The 12,500-nt window shown below is 44.7% G+C and overlaps 1 protein-coding gene across 1 annotated transcript in view; it reads right to left on the bottom strand.

Moving 5' to 3' along the window:
- The window catches only part of LOC119589640 (cGMP-specific 3',5'-cyclic phosphodiesterase-like), a gene marked incomplete at its 5' end in the record, with an annotated part of 51,862 nt that overhangs the window by 38,328 nt on the left and 1,034 nt on the right, over nucleotides 1-12,500 (bottom strand).

The following is a 12,500-nucleotide window of genomic DNA, read 5'->3' as shown; positions in this document are numbered from 1 at the left end:
GTAGGAGGAAGAGGAGGAGGAGGAGGGACCAAAGTAGGAGGAGGGGGCAAAGGATGAGGAGGAGGAAGACGAGGAGGAGGAAGAGAAGAAGAAGAAGAAGAAGAAGAAGAAGAAGAAGAAGAGAGAAAAAGAGGGGAAAAGCAGATGTGGAAGGAGGACAAGGAGGGGAGGAAGAGGGAGAGAGAAGGAGAAGGAGGAAGGGGGAAAGGTGGGAGGAAGGGGGGGGAAGGAGGGAGGGGAGGAGGAGGGAGGAGGGGAAAAGGGAGGAGGAAGGAGGAAAAGGAGGAGGAGAGGGAGGAGGGAATGGGAAAAAAAGAGGGGGGGGGGGGAAAAAGGGGAGGAAAGGGGGAGGAGGGGAGGAGGAGGAGGGAGGAGGATGGGGGAAAAGGAGGGGGAAAGAAGGAGGAAGAGGAAAAAAGGGAAGAAAAGAGAAAAAAGGGGGAAAGGAAAGAGAAGGGGGGAAAAAAGGAGGAGGGAGAGGAAGGGGAAGAGAGGGGGGAAAGAAAAAGAAAAAAGAAGAAGAAGACAGAAAAAAGAAGTGAAAAGGAAGAGGTTTTGGGCAAAGAAAGAAAAGGGTACAAAAGAAAAGAGAAAGGAACAAAGAAGAAGAAAGAAAGAAAAAAGAACACAAAAAAGAAAGGGAGAGGAGAGGTAGTGAAAGAAAGGATAGAGAGGATTAGGAGGAGAAGGGAGAGGAATAGCGCAAAAGGGGGGCGATGTCAGATGAAAGAGGCAGAACGAAAAGAAAATGGAGGGAAAAAGAACGAACGGACGGAAGAAGAGAAAGTGAGAAAGAGGGAAGAAAAGTCGAGGGAGAGGAAGAAGGGCAGTTCAAGGACCAAAGTCAAAGAAGAAAACAAACAAAATAGAAAAAAAAATGGACATTAGGCAATAGGAGAGGCAGGTCGGGGATGGGGGATGGGGGAGGGTAAGGGGGTGCTTCTCGGCTGCTCTTCCATCGCTCTTCCCTCCGTAATGAAATTCTCGCCCTACAGTAATTAATACGGCCATCCTGCCTCGTCACTCCTCAGTTCTAGAAACTTTGCTCTTTACCCTTTTACGCCTACCCTCCCCCTCCCCTACCTCTCTCTCTTTTTCTTTACCCTCGTTCTTTTCCTTTTTTTCTGTCACGATGTCTGTTTATCCTGTCTGTCTGTCCATCTGTCTGCTTGGCTGTCTGTTTATTTCTCCTCACAGCCCTTTCTCCCTCCCTCCCTCCCTCCCTACCTCATCTTTCCTCCTAATTTTTCTGCCTCTCCGCAGCTTACCCCCCCCCCCCACTTCCCTCGCCCTCGTCTCCCCAACACACAATTGGAAAACCTTTTTTTTCTCTTTTTTTTTTTCTTTTCTTTTTTAATGCGCTATTGACCAAACGGGAGCCGGAGAATTCCGCCGGTCAACTACCATACAAACATTTCCCATCCTCGACTTGCAATCAATCCCAGGTCGCCTTCTTGCGAGGTTTCTTTTTTTCTCTTGATGGTCTTTTATCGCAGTTCATCTCTACCTTTGCCTCTGCCTCCTCTTCCCCTTCATTTCCTATTTCTCCTTCTTCACTCATTCTTCCTACTCCTCTTAACCCCCCCTTCTTCTCTTCCACCTCATCTTCCTTTTCCTCTTCCCCCTTTTTCCCATCCCACCTACCCCTATTACCCCAATCCCCATTCTTACCCCACCAATTGCTCCCCTTTCTCCTCCTCCCCTACCCTCTCCCATTCTTCCTCGTCCTCACCCTCTCCCATTTTTTCTCCTCCTCCTCCTCCTCCACCACTTCCTCCTCCTCCTCCTCCACCACTTCCTCCTCCTCCTCCTTCTCCACCACTTCCTCCTCCTCCTCCTCCACCACCTCCTCCTCCCGAGCAGCGAGCGGGACGGGCGTCGAGACCCTCCACTACACGCACATATCGGAAGGTTATTCACTCTTCCTCATTCTTAAATAATTTTCTTCCTTTCGTTCCTTCCTTCCTTTCTCAATTATGTTTCTGTTCACCTTCTTCCCCTTTTTTTAATTATTTTTTCCCTTCGTTCTTTTGGTTTTACTATTATTTTTCAACCTTTTACCTTTCCTTACCTTTCTTTTATTATTTCCCATCTTTCAGTCTTACTATTTTCCGTTTCCTTCTTTCCTTCTTTCCTTTCTTCCTCCAATCTACCATCTTTCTTCATTCTTTTCTGAACTTCGTCGCTCTTCCTCCTCCTCCTCCTCCTCCTCCTCCTCCTCCTCCTCCTCCTCCTCCCCCTCCTCCTCCCCCTCCCCCTCCCCCTCCCCTCCCTCCTTCCCCCCTCTACCCCTCCTCCTCCCGCCCTCTATCCCTCCCTTCTGAGGAGCGACTGCCGAAGCCGCACCCGAGCGCCGTTATATAATGAATAAAACAGATATCGAGTGAATTCGCCCAATCGAACACTCCCCGACTTAATCACGCACTCACGCACTCGTACACTTTTCCTGCGGACGCTCGCGCAAATGCACAAGGAATAGCAATGATAATAATAATGAGAGGTGTGGCATCGATGAAAATTTAATTTTTGGTAGTGATCATAAAAATTTGGGATGAAAAAATACGGGTTTATAGAAATTTTAATGATGATGAATAAAAATAATAAAAATAAAAATAAATATTAAAAATTTTGGGATAATAAAATTAAAAAAAAAAATAATAATAATAAATAAAAAATAAAAACATTAATAAAAAAACAAAAATAAAATTAAAATAACAATAAAAAACCCAATAAAAATAAAAATAAAAATAATAATAATAAAATAAAAATAATAAAAATAAAATAAAAATTTACTTTAAATAAAAAAAATAATAATGACATCAATAACAATGTTGATGATGGAAATAATGATGATAATGATATAGTTAATGATGTAACTATTTAACAAATAATAACACTAACAATAATAATAATAATAAAGAAAATAATAATAATTATTATTATAATTACAATAATAATAACAAAAAGTAGAATAAAAATACTACTACTACTAATTATTATCATTATCATCATTATCATTATATTGTCATTATCATCTTTACTATTTTTAACAGTACTATTATATAAATCATCATCATCATTATCATCATAATAACAATAATAATAATGATGTGAAAATAATAAAAAACAAGAAATTATTATCTTACAAATATCTTAGTAGGGTTATAATCAAATCCCCAAATATCATTACCCAAAATAAAAATTATAAAAAAATATCTTTTAATTCTCCTTGTTCCCAAATCATTACCCTTTATAATTGTCACAATTATAATTATTCTTATTACGAACATTATCATCACCATCATTATTATTATCCTAATGATGATGATGATGTTAAAAGAGGATCTTCTTTTCACAGATCCGGGAATTTTTGGTTTTTCATTAGAGCGATGCCCAGGGGGTTTCCCCCCCCCCTTTTGGGTTTCAAATTTTCCCCTCCCCGGGACCCCCGCTTGCATCGGCGGGGAAAACCCCACCCAGAAAAATGCAAAAAATTTAAATGGGTTGCCCCCCCCTTTTTGGCGTCAGAAGCACCAGCTATCTGTTAACAAAGAAAAAGAAAATCACTCCACGATAACACTCCGGGGGCATTATCCACAGCGCGGGAACGCAACGGAAAACAAACTCGTTTTTTAAGAGACCCAAAAAAGGGGGGAAGAAAACCCCGCCATCCCAAAATATAGCCCCGGGAAGTTTTCTCTCCCCCCTCCCTGCCAAAAAACCCTGACTGACCCACACGAAGAGAGGAACCCGGGTCCCCCCAAACACAGAAAGCAGCAGCGCCGGAAAAACAACCGCGAGTCTCCCGGAGCTAAGCGGCGCGCGTCCACCCGGATGGCGGCCGACCGACTGACTACGTACGGCCTGCACGTGGATATTGACAAACGCGGAGCTCCCCCTCCTCCCCCCACCCCGACTGCCCCTCCTCCTCCTCTTTCTCCTCCTCCTCCTCCTCTTTCTCCTTCTCCCCCTTTCCTCCGCCTCTTTCTCCTCCTCCCCCTCCTTTTTTCCCCTCCCCTCCTCCCCCCTTTCTTTCTCCTTCCCCTCCTCCCCCCCCCCTCTTTCTCCTCCCCCTTTCCTGCTCCCCCCCCCCCCCCTCTCTCTCTCCCCTCTCTCCCCTCTCAACTTCCCTTCTCTCTCTCTCTCTCTCTTCCCCTCTTCCCCTCGTCTTTTCCTTCTCTCTCTCTCTGTCTCCTCTTCTCTCTCTCTCTCTTTTTCCCTCTCTCCTCTCCTCTTCCATCTCTCTCTCTCTTTTCTCATCTCTCTCTCCCTTCCATCCTCTCTCTCTCTCTTCCTTTTCTCTCTCTCTCTTCCATCCCCCTCTCCCCCCTTCCTCTCTCCTCTCTCTCTTCCTCCCCTCTCTCTCTTTTACCCCTCTCTTTTTATTTTTTTTTCCCCCCCCCCCCCCCAAAAAAAAAAATTTTTTTTCCCCTTCCTCTCTCTCTTTCTTTTTATTCTCTCTCCCTCTCTTCTCTCTCCCCCTCCCCCTCTCTCTCTCTCTTTCCTTCCTTCTCCCCTTCCTCTCTCTCTCTCTCTCTCTCTCTCTCCTTCCTCTCTCTTTTCCCCCTTCTCTTTTCTCTCTCTCATCCCCTCTCTCACCCTCTCTCTCTCGTCTTCTCTCTCTCTCCCCTTTTTCTCTCCCCTTTTTTTTCCTCTTTCCCCCCTCTCTCTCTCTTCTCTTTCCCCTTTCCCCTTTTCTCTTTCCCCCCTTCCCCTCTCCCTCATCTCCCCCTCCCCCCTTTTCCCTCTCCCCCTCTCCCTTTCCCCTTTCTCTCCCCTTTTTCTCCCCCTTTTTCTTTTCCCCTTTCCTTTTTCTCTCTCTTCCCCTTTTTCCCCCTTTTCCCTTCTCTCTCTCTCTTTTCTCTTCCTCTCTCTCTTCTCTCTCTTTTCCCTCTCCTCTCTTTTCCCCTTCCTCCCCCCCCTCTCCTCTCTCTCTCTCCTCTCCCCCTCTCTCTCTCTCTCTCTCTTTTCCCCTCTCTTCTCTCTCTCTTTTTCCATTTTCCCCTCTCTCTCTCTCCCCCCCCCCTCCTCTTTTCTCTCTCTCTCTCCCCAATTTCCCTCCCCCCCCCTCCTCTCTCCTCTGTCTCTCTCTCTCTCTTCCTTCTCTTCTCTCTCTCTTTTCTCGCCCTCCTCTCCCCCCTTCTCTCTTCTCTCTCTCTCTTCCATCTCTCTCTTTTCCTCTCTCTCTTTTCCTCTCTCTCTCTTCCATCTCTCTCTCTTCCTCTTTTCCTCCCCTCTCTCTTTTCTCTTTAAATCTCTCTCTCCCCCCCCCAATCTCTCTCTCCCCCCCCCCAAATCTCTCTCTCTCGCCTTTTCCTCTCTCTCCACCCTCCTTCTCTCCAAAAACCCCCATCCTCTCTCCCTCTCTCTCTCTCTCTTCTCTCTTCTTTTTCTTTCCCCCTTCTCTCTCTCCCCTTCTCTCTCTTTTCTCTCTCTCTCTCCTCTCTCTTTCCCCCATCTCTCTCTCTCTTTTCTCTTTCTCCCCCATCTCTCTTTTCTCTCCTCTCGTCTCTCTCCCTCTCTCTCTCTCCCCCTTTCTTTTCTCCTCTCCTCTCCCATCTCTCTCTCTCTCTCCTCCCCTCTCTCCTCCCCCAATCCCCCCTTCTCTCCTCTCTCTCTCCCCTCCCCTCCCATCTCTCTTTTCTCTTTTCTCCCACCCCCCTCTCCTCTCTCCCAAAACCTCTCTCTCTCCCCCCTCTCTCCCCTTTTCCCTCCCCCCCTCCCTCCCCTCCTCTCTCTCTCTCTCCCTCCCCCTCTGTCTCTCTTTATATATATATAATTATATTAATTATTTTATAAAATATAAAAATATATATATAATTTTAAAATAAAACATATACATTTTAACATATAAAATATATTTTATAATAAAACATACATACATTTTATAATAATATATACATATCCATATTACATATACATATATATATACATACATACATACTATACTTTATATAGATATATATATTTTATATATAAATTAATATTATAATTATATAAAAAATATAAAATTTAAAATATATATATACATATATAAAACCAAAATTACATTTTACACATATACATATTACATATACATTATATACATATAAAATTATATACATATAATACAAAATACTATATATTATACATATTATATATAAAATATATATTTTTAAAAAAAAAAAATTTTATATAAAATATAAAAACAATATATACACATATACATATAAAACCTATCATATATATAGCAATACTATCCCTACACATACAAATATATTTAAAATACACATACTATATATTAAAACATCCCATATAAAATATATATATATATATTATATAATATATATATATATAATATATATATATATATAATTTACCCAAAATTACATAACTATATATAAATATAATACATATACATTATATACATACATATAATACCGTATATATTTACATATATCCCAAAAATTTTTTTCATGTAACACCACAAACACACACACACACACACATACACATATATATTCATATATATACCTACAAAGATATTTTATGCCAGTCTCTCTTCCTTTATCCCTCTCTCTCTTCTTCTCCTCTTTCTTTTTTCTTTTTCTTTTATTCCTATTCTTATCCTTATTATTATTGTTATTATTCTCCTCCTCCTCCTCCCTCCTAGTCGTCGTCCTCCTCGTCGTCGTCCTCCTCCTCTCCCTCTCACTCCTTCTCCTTCTCCTCCTCCCTCCCACTTCCCCTTCTCTCCTCTCCCCCCCCCACTCTTCTCCCCCTTTCCGCCTCTCCCCAGACCCCCCAAACAGGTTCCCAAAGGGGGTGGTTTATTTAGCGAAATTCCCCCCCCTCACTAAACCACACCAATTTGGGGGGAAAAAAATATCTCCCCCTTCGTTCTTACCCCCTCTCCCTCGTCTCATTTTTTCCTCTGCTTTCCCCCCCTACCTACGCACCCACACGCACACGCATATATATATATATATATATATTATAATATTTTTAATATATATTTTAAAATTTTATATATAAAATATATATATATATTTTAAAATATATACATATATTAAAACATACATATATAAAAATACATATATAAAACATATATATATCATATATTAAAATTATATACATTTTAAAAATAAATTTTATAACATAATACATATATATACCATATATATATAAATAAAATATTTTATATAAAATAATATATATAATTATATTATATAAAATATAACATATAACATTATACATAAAATATATTTTACACACACACACACACCACACACAGATAATAGATAAATAGATAGATTTGATAGATAGATAAATTTTGATAATAAAAGATGATAATAATAGATAGATAGATAGATAGATAGATAGATAGGGGTAGATAGACAGACGACAGACAGACAGCGACAGACAGAAGATAGATGATAGATAAATAGATAGATAGATAATAGATAGATGTTTGATAAAATAAATAGATAGAAAAAATAGTAAAATAGATGATAGAAGATAATAGATAATGGGGTGATTTGAAAAGATAAAAGATTACATATAAAAAAATTTTATCACTTCTCCCTCATCCCTCTTTCCGTCTCCCCCCCCCTCCTTTCCTTTCTCTTTCCTTTTCCTCTCCCCGATCCCCTTCCTTCCTTTTTGCCCTCGCTCCCCTTCTTTACCTTCCCCCCCCCCCCCCCGTTTCTCTCTGCTGCGATAGCAAAACCCTGCCCAAAAGAAGGACCTTCCCCTTTGGGTTAATTTAAAACCCCCGAAAAGGCCCCCGTGTCCCTTTTCCCCCCCCCTTCCCTCTCCCGCCCCTTTCCCCGTCCGGGCCCTCCCTGAAAGGGCCCCATCTCCTGCCCTTCAAACCCCCTCCCCCTCCCCCTCCCCCTTTTCCCCTTCCCCTCCCTCCTATCTTCCCCCCTAAAACCACCTCCCTTACCCCAAAATCTCTCTCTCCCTTAACCCCCCTCCCTTAGCTTTCTCGCCCTCCTTCCTATAAAGAAAAAAAATTTAACCAAATTTAAAATAACCCAAACCAAAAGAAACCAAAAAAAAAATAAGAAAATAAGGCTTGAAGGCCCCGGCCCGTGAAAACCCCCTTAAAGGGCCCCCTCTATGGTCCTCCTTCCCGGAAAAAAGACAGTGACTAAAAAATTTAAAATAAATTTAGGCAGAAATCCCTCTTCGGATATCGACCCTTCACCTTAAAACATAAAAATATGCAAAACCAGAAACCGACCACACAAGCGGATGATAAAGAAAACAGTGCAAACGAAACAGACCTAAATCCCCCTTCAACCCCTTCCCCTTCCCCTTTAAACCCTTTTCCCTTTCCCCTCCCCCTTCCCTTTCCCCTTTACCTCTTTTCCTTTTCCCCTTTCCTCCCTAATGTCGACCGTAAGCTGCCGCCTTGATTTCAGTTTGATGGATCTCCCTGATTGAGTGGGCGCCGCGGCAAAGCTTTCGGGATATCGCGATCGGGGATTTGTGCTCGCCACGCGCACGCACGCTTCTATTAGGGACACAGAGAAAGGGGGGGGGGAAGGAAGGGAGACAGGGGGAGGGAGGAAGAGTGACTGGGAGTGGGAGAATGAGAGGGAGTGGGGAACGGAGGGAGAGGGGGGAGGAGTGGGGGGAATGGATATGTCCAAAATGTGTAAAAGGTATAAAGTGTATTTATACCCGGTGTTTTGTGTGTGTGCGTGTGTGCGTGTGCGTGTGTGTTGGGGTGGGGTGGTGTGTTTGTGTGTGTGTGTGTGTTGTGTGTGTGTGTGTGTGTGTGTGTGTGGTGTGTGTGTGTGTGGGTGGGTGTGTGTGCGTGCGAGCGCGCGTTAATGTAATCACATCTCTTTAAAAGATAAATTGCATCACCCTCTACCCCCCCTCCGCTCCTCCTCCCCCCCCTCCGTCGCCAGGCAAACAAGGCAACGCAAACACGCAGGTACAGAAGCTAAACGCATCTCAGAAATCAGTCTCCGCGGGGAATCCTCATCTCAGGTGTTTTTTTCATCACTTGTTTCTTTTTACCCCCTTTTCTTTTGCCCTTTTTTCTGTTTCTCTTCTTCTTTTCTCTCTCTCTCTCTCTCTCTCTCTCTCTCTCCTCTCTTTCTCTTTCCTTCTCTTTTTCTTTCCCTCTCTTTTTTCCTCCTCTCTCTCCTTCCATCTTATTTATACATACATACATACATATTTATATATCTATCATATATATTATTATTATATAATATTATATTATTATATATATAAATAGTAAGGGATTGGGAAGAGGGAAAAGGGGGAGTGAAGAGAGAGAGAGAGAAGAGAGAGAGAATAGAGAGTAGAGGATGAGAGAGGAGAGTAGGATGGGGAGGGAAGCCAGAGGGAGAGCGAGAGAGCTTGGAGAGAGTCCAGAGAGTTCGGGGGGTTTTCTACCTTCTGTTGATGTGAGTTCTACCTTACTTTCTCTCTTTGCCTCTTAACCATCTTTGATACATACATACAACATATTTATATTAAAGAATATAATATATATAGTATATAATATATATATATATGAAGAGGGGAGAGAGATCCTGATGGAGGAGAATAACTAAGCTATAGATCCTAACACCAAATTGCACTGGAAGATACGCATCACCCCTAGCTATTTCCTTCCCCTCCCCCGCCCCCTCCCCTTTCCCTCTCCTTCCCTCCCTCCCCTCACCCGTACCATTATCTCCACCCCCCCTCCCCCCACCACGGCTTCTTCTACCCCCCCCCCTCTCAACCCCCTTTACCTCTCCCCCTTCCTACTCACCCCCTCCTTGCCTCGTAATCATCCTCGTCTTCCTTCCTCTATTCCCCCCAACTCCTCGTCTCCTCTCTCTCCCCCCCTCCCCTCCTCCTCCTCTCTCCCCCTCCCCCACCTCCCCCTCCCCCTCCACCCCCTCCTCCTCCTCCTCTCTCTCCCTCCCCCCCCCTCCTCCTCTTCCCGAACTCCCCCTCCCCCTCTCCCCCGCCCCCCGTACCTTCTTTAATATCCAGACCTTTCGGTACAAAACATCATAGAGCCATCACGGGGGAAAGGGGGGGAGGGGGGGAGTGGAAGAGGGAGAAAAGATAAATGTGGACGAAGAAGGAAGAGGAGGAGGGGAAGGGCGAGAGGAAGGTGAAGGGAGAACTGGAGAAGGAAGAGAAAGAGAATGAGATGGGGAGGGGGGGAGAAAGAGGAGGAAGAGGAGAAGAAAGGAAGCAGTAAAAAGAGGGAAGAAAGGAAGGAATAAAAAGAGGAGAAGGGAGGAAGAGACAGCAAAAGGAACAAAAAAAGGAAGGGAGGAAAGCAATGAAAGACGAAAAAAAGAAAAAGAAGAAGAAGAAAAAAAACGAAAAGGAAAACAAGACAATTCGCAAAAATAACATGCAAGACGAATAAAATAAGTAAAAAGAGAAGGAGTGGAGAAGGCAAAAACGAGACTGTCCTTCAATGGGAGCGAGAGGCCGTTTCCTCACCCGAGTCACGTGTTGCGTCTGGGGGAGGGGGGGGGAGGGAGAGAGAGAGAAGGAAGGAAGGATGGAGAGGAGGAGAGTGAGAGGGGGAGAGGTGGGAGGCAGGGAGGGAGATGAGGGAGAGAGGCAAACAGACAGATCAATATAATATATATATATATATATATATATATATATATATATATATATATATATATATTACACCCTACGCCCCTTCCCCTTATGCCCTGTTTCTCTCCTCCGTTATCCGCTTCTCTCTCCGCTCTTCTCCGGCTCTTCCTTCTCCCTCTCTCCCTCAAAACGGCGGAGGAAGGCGAGTCGAGGCAGCTGGGTCGGACCCTTGGGGGGGGGGGGGGGGGGGGGAGGGGGTAAAGGAAAGGGGGGAGGGGGAGGAGAGGGGAGGGGGGGGGGAGGGGAGGAGGGGGGGGGGAAAGGGGGGGGAAAGGGGAAGAAGGGGGGGGGGAAGAGGGGAGAAAAAGGGGGGGGGCGGGGAAGGGAAAAGGGGGGGGGGGGAAGGGAGGAGGAGGGGAGACAGGGGCAAATAAAAAAATATTTTTAAAAATTAATTTAATAAAATATTTTTATAATAATATATTATATATATTATAATAATATATTTTTTTTGGTGTGTTGAAGGGAAAAAAAAACAAAAACAACAACAGAAAGAAGGGGAAGAGAGAGAAGAAGGAGGAAAAGAAGAAAAGAAAAGAAAAGGGGAAGAAGGGGGGGAGGAGGGAGGGGGGGAAAAAAGGGGGGGGAAAAAAAAAAAAAAAAATGGGGGAAAAAAAAAAAAAAAGGGAAAGGGGAAAAAAGAAGAAAAGGGGGGGGAAGGGGTCGGAAGGGGGAAAAGGGGGGGGGGGGGGGGGGGGGGGGGGGGGGGGGGGGGGGGGGGGGGGGGGGGAATAAACGGGGGATGGGGGGGGAGGGCTGCCAGGGGGACTTCAACCTGCATTACTAAAAACACATTATCTTTCTCATTATCACTCATTATCTTATTATCTCACCCCCTCTCATCGTTCCACCCCAACTCTATTTATCTATCTATTTATCTATCTGTCTGTTTCTCTCTCTCCTCTGTCTCCTCTCTCTCTCTCTCTCTCTCTCTCTCTCTCTCTCTCTCTCTCTCTCTCTCTCTCTCTCTCTCTCTCTCTCTCTCTCTCTCTCTTCTTCTGCCATCTCCCTTCACCTCCTTTTCTCTTTCTCTCTCTCTCCCTCTGCCTCTCTCTCTCTCAGTCTTTATATTTACACGTCTGCCTGGCTCTTTCGCTCTTTCAGCTCCTCTCTCTTTCTCTTTCTATCTGTCTGTTAGTCTCTCTATTCCTTCTTCCCATCTCCTCTCCCTCGACTTTCCTTCTCCCTCTCTCTTTATCCGTTCCCCCCCTCCGTTTTCCTCCCTTTTTCCGTTCCTCCTCCCCCTCCCTCCTTCGCCCCCCTTCCCTCTATCTTCCTCTCCGTCCACCCCTCCCTCTGCCCCTCCCCCTCCCCTTCCCTTTCCTCCCTTCCCTTTCTCCGCCCTTCCCTACCCCCTCTCCCCGCCCCCTCCCCTCTCTTACCTACAGCGTCCTTGAACATCCCCCCCAAAGACCGTGCAAGTAGTCACGTGCTTGACTGAGGGAGCATATTTGTACCGAAATCAGTCACGTGTTAAATTCCTGCTGAATCACAAGCCCCCCCCCCCTCCTTTCCCCCTCCCCGCCATCCTGACCCTCCCTCCCACCTCCTCACTCTCCCCCTCCCCACGCCGGCCTAGGCTCCTCTCCTACCCCCTCCCCCTATCACTTTAGCCCCCCCCCCTCTTCCTCGCTCGTCCCCCTACCACTTGAGTCTCCCGTCCCCTCTACCCCCTTCCTCCTACCTCTTCACCCCCCCTCCCCCACTCAGTGCCTCAGCCGCTGTCTTTGTTTTTAACTGTTTCTTGTTGACTTCCTCTCTTTCTGAGATTATAGTTTGACGCTTTGTTTGCCTTATATTCCAATTTTCCCCATTTTCAATTCCCCTCCTTATTTTAATCCTCCTCTATGTCTCTCCTTTTATATCTTCCTTTCTTT

The sequence above is a fragment of the Penaeus monodon genome, chromosome 26 (genome assembly GCF_015228065.2).
Source record: "Penaeus monodon isolate SGIC_2016 chromosome 26, NSTDA_Pmon_1, whole genome shotgun sequence".
Classification (NCBI taxonomy): domain Eukaryota; kingdom Metazoa; phylum Arthropoda; class Malacostraca; order Decapoda; family Penaeidae; genus Penaeus; species Penaeus monodon.
This window is presented reverse-complemented; position numbering and strand designations above follow the sequence as displayed.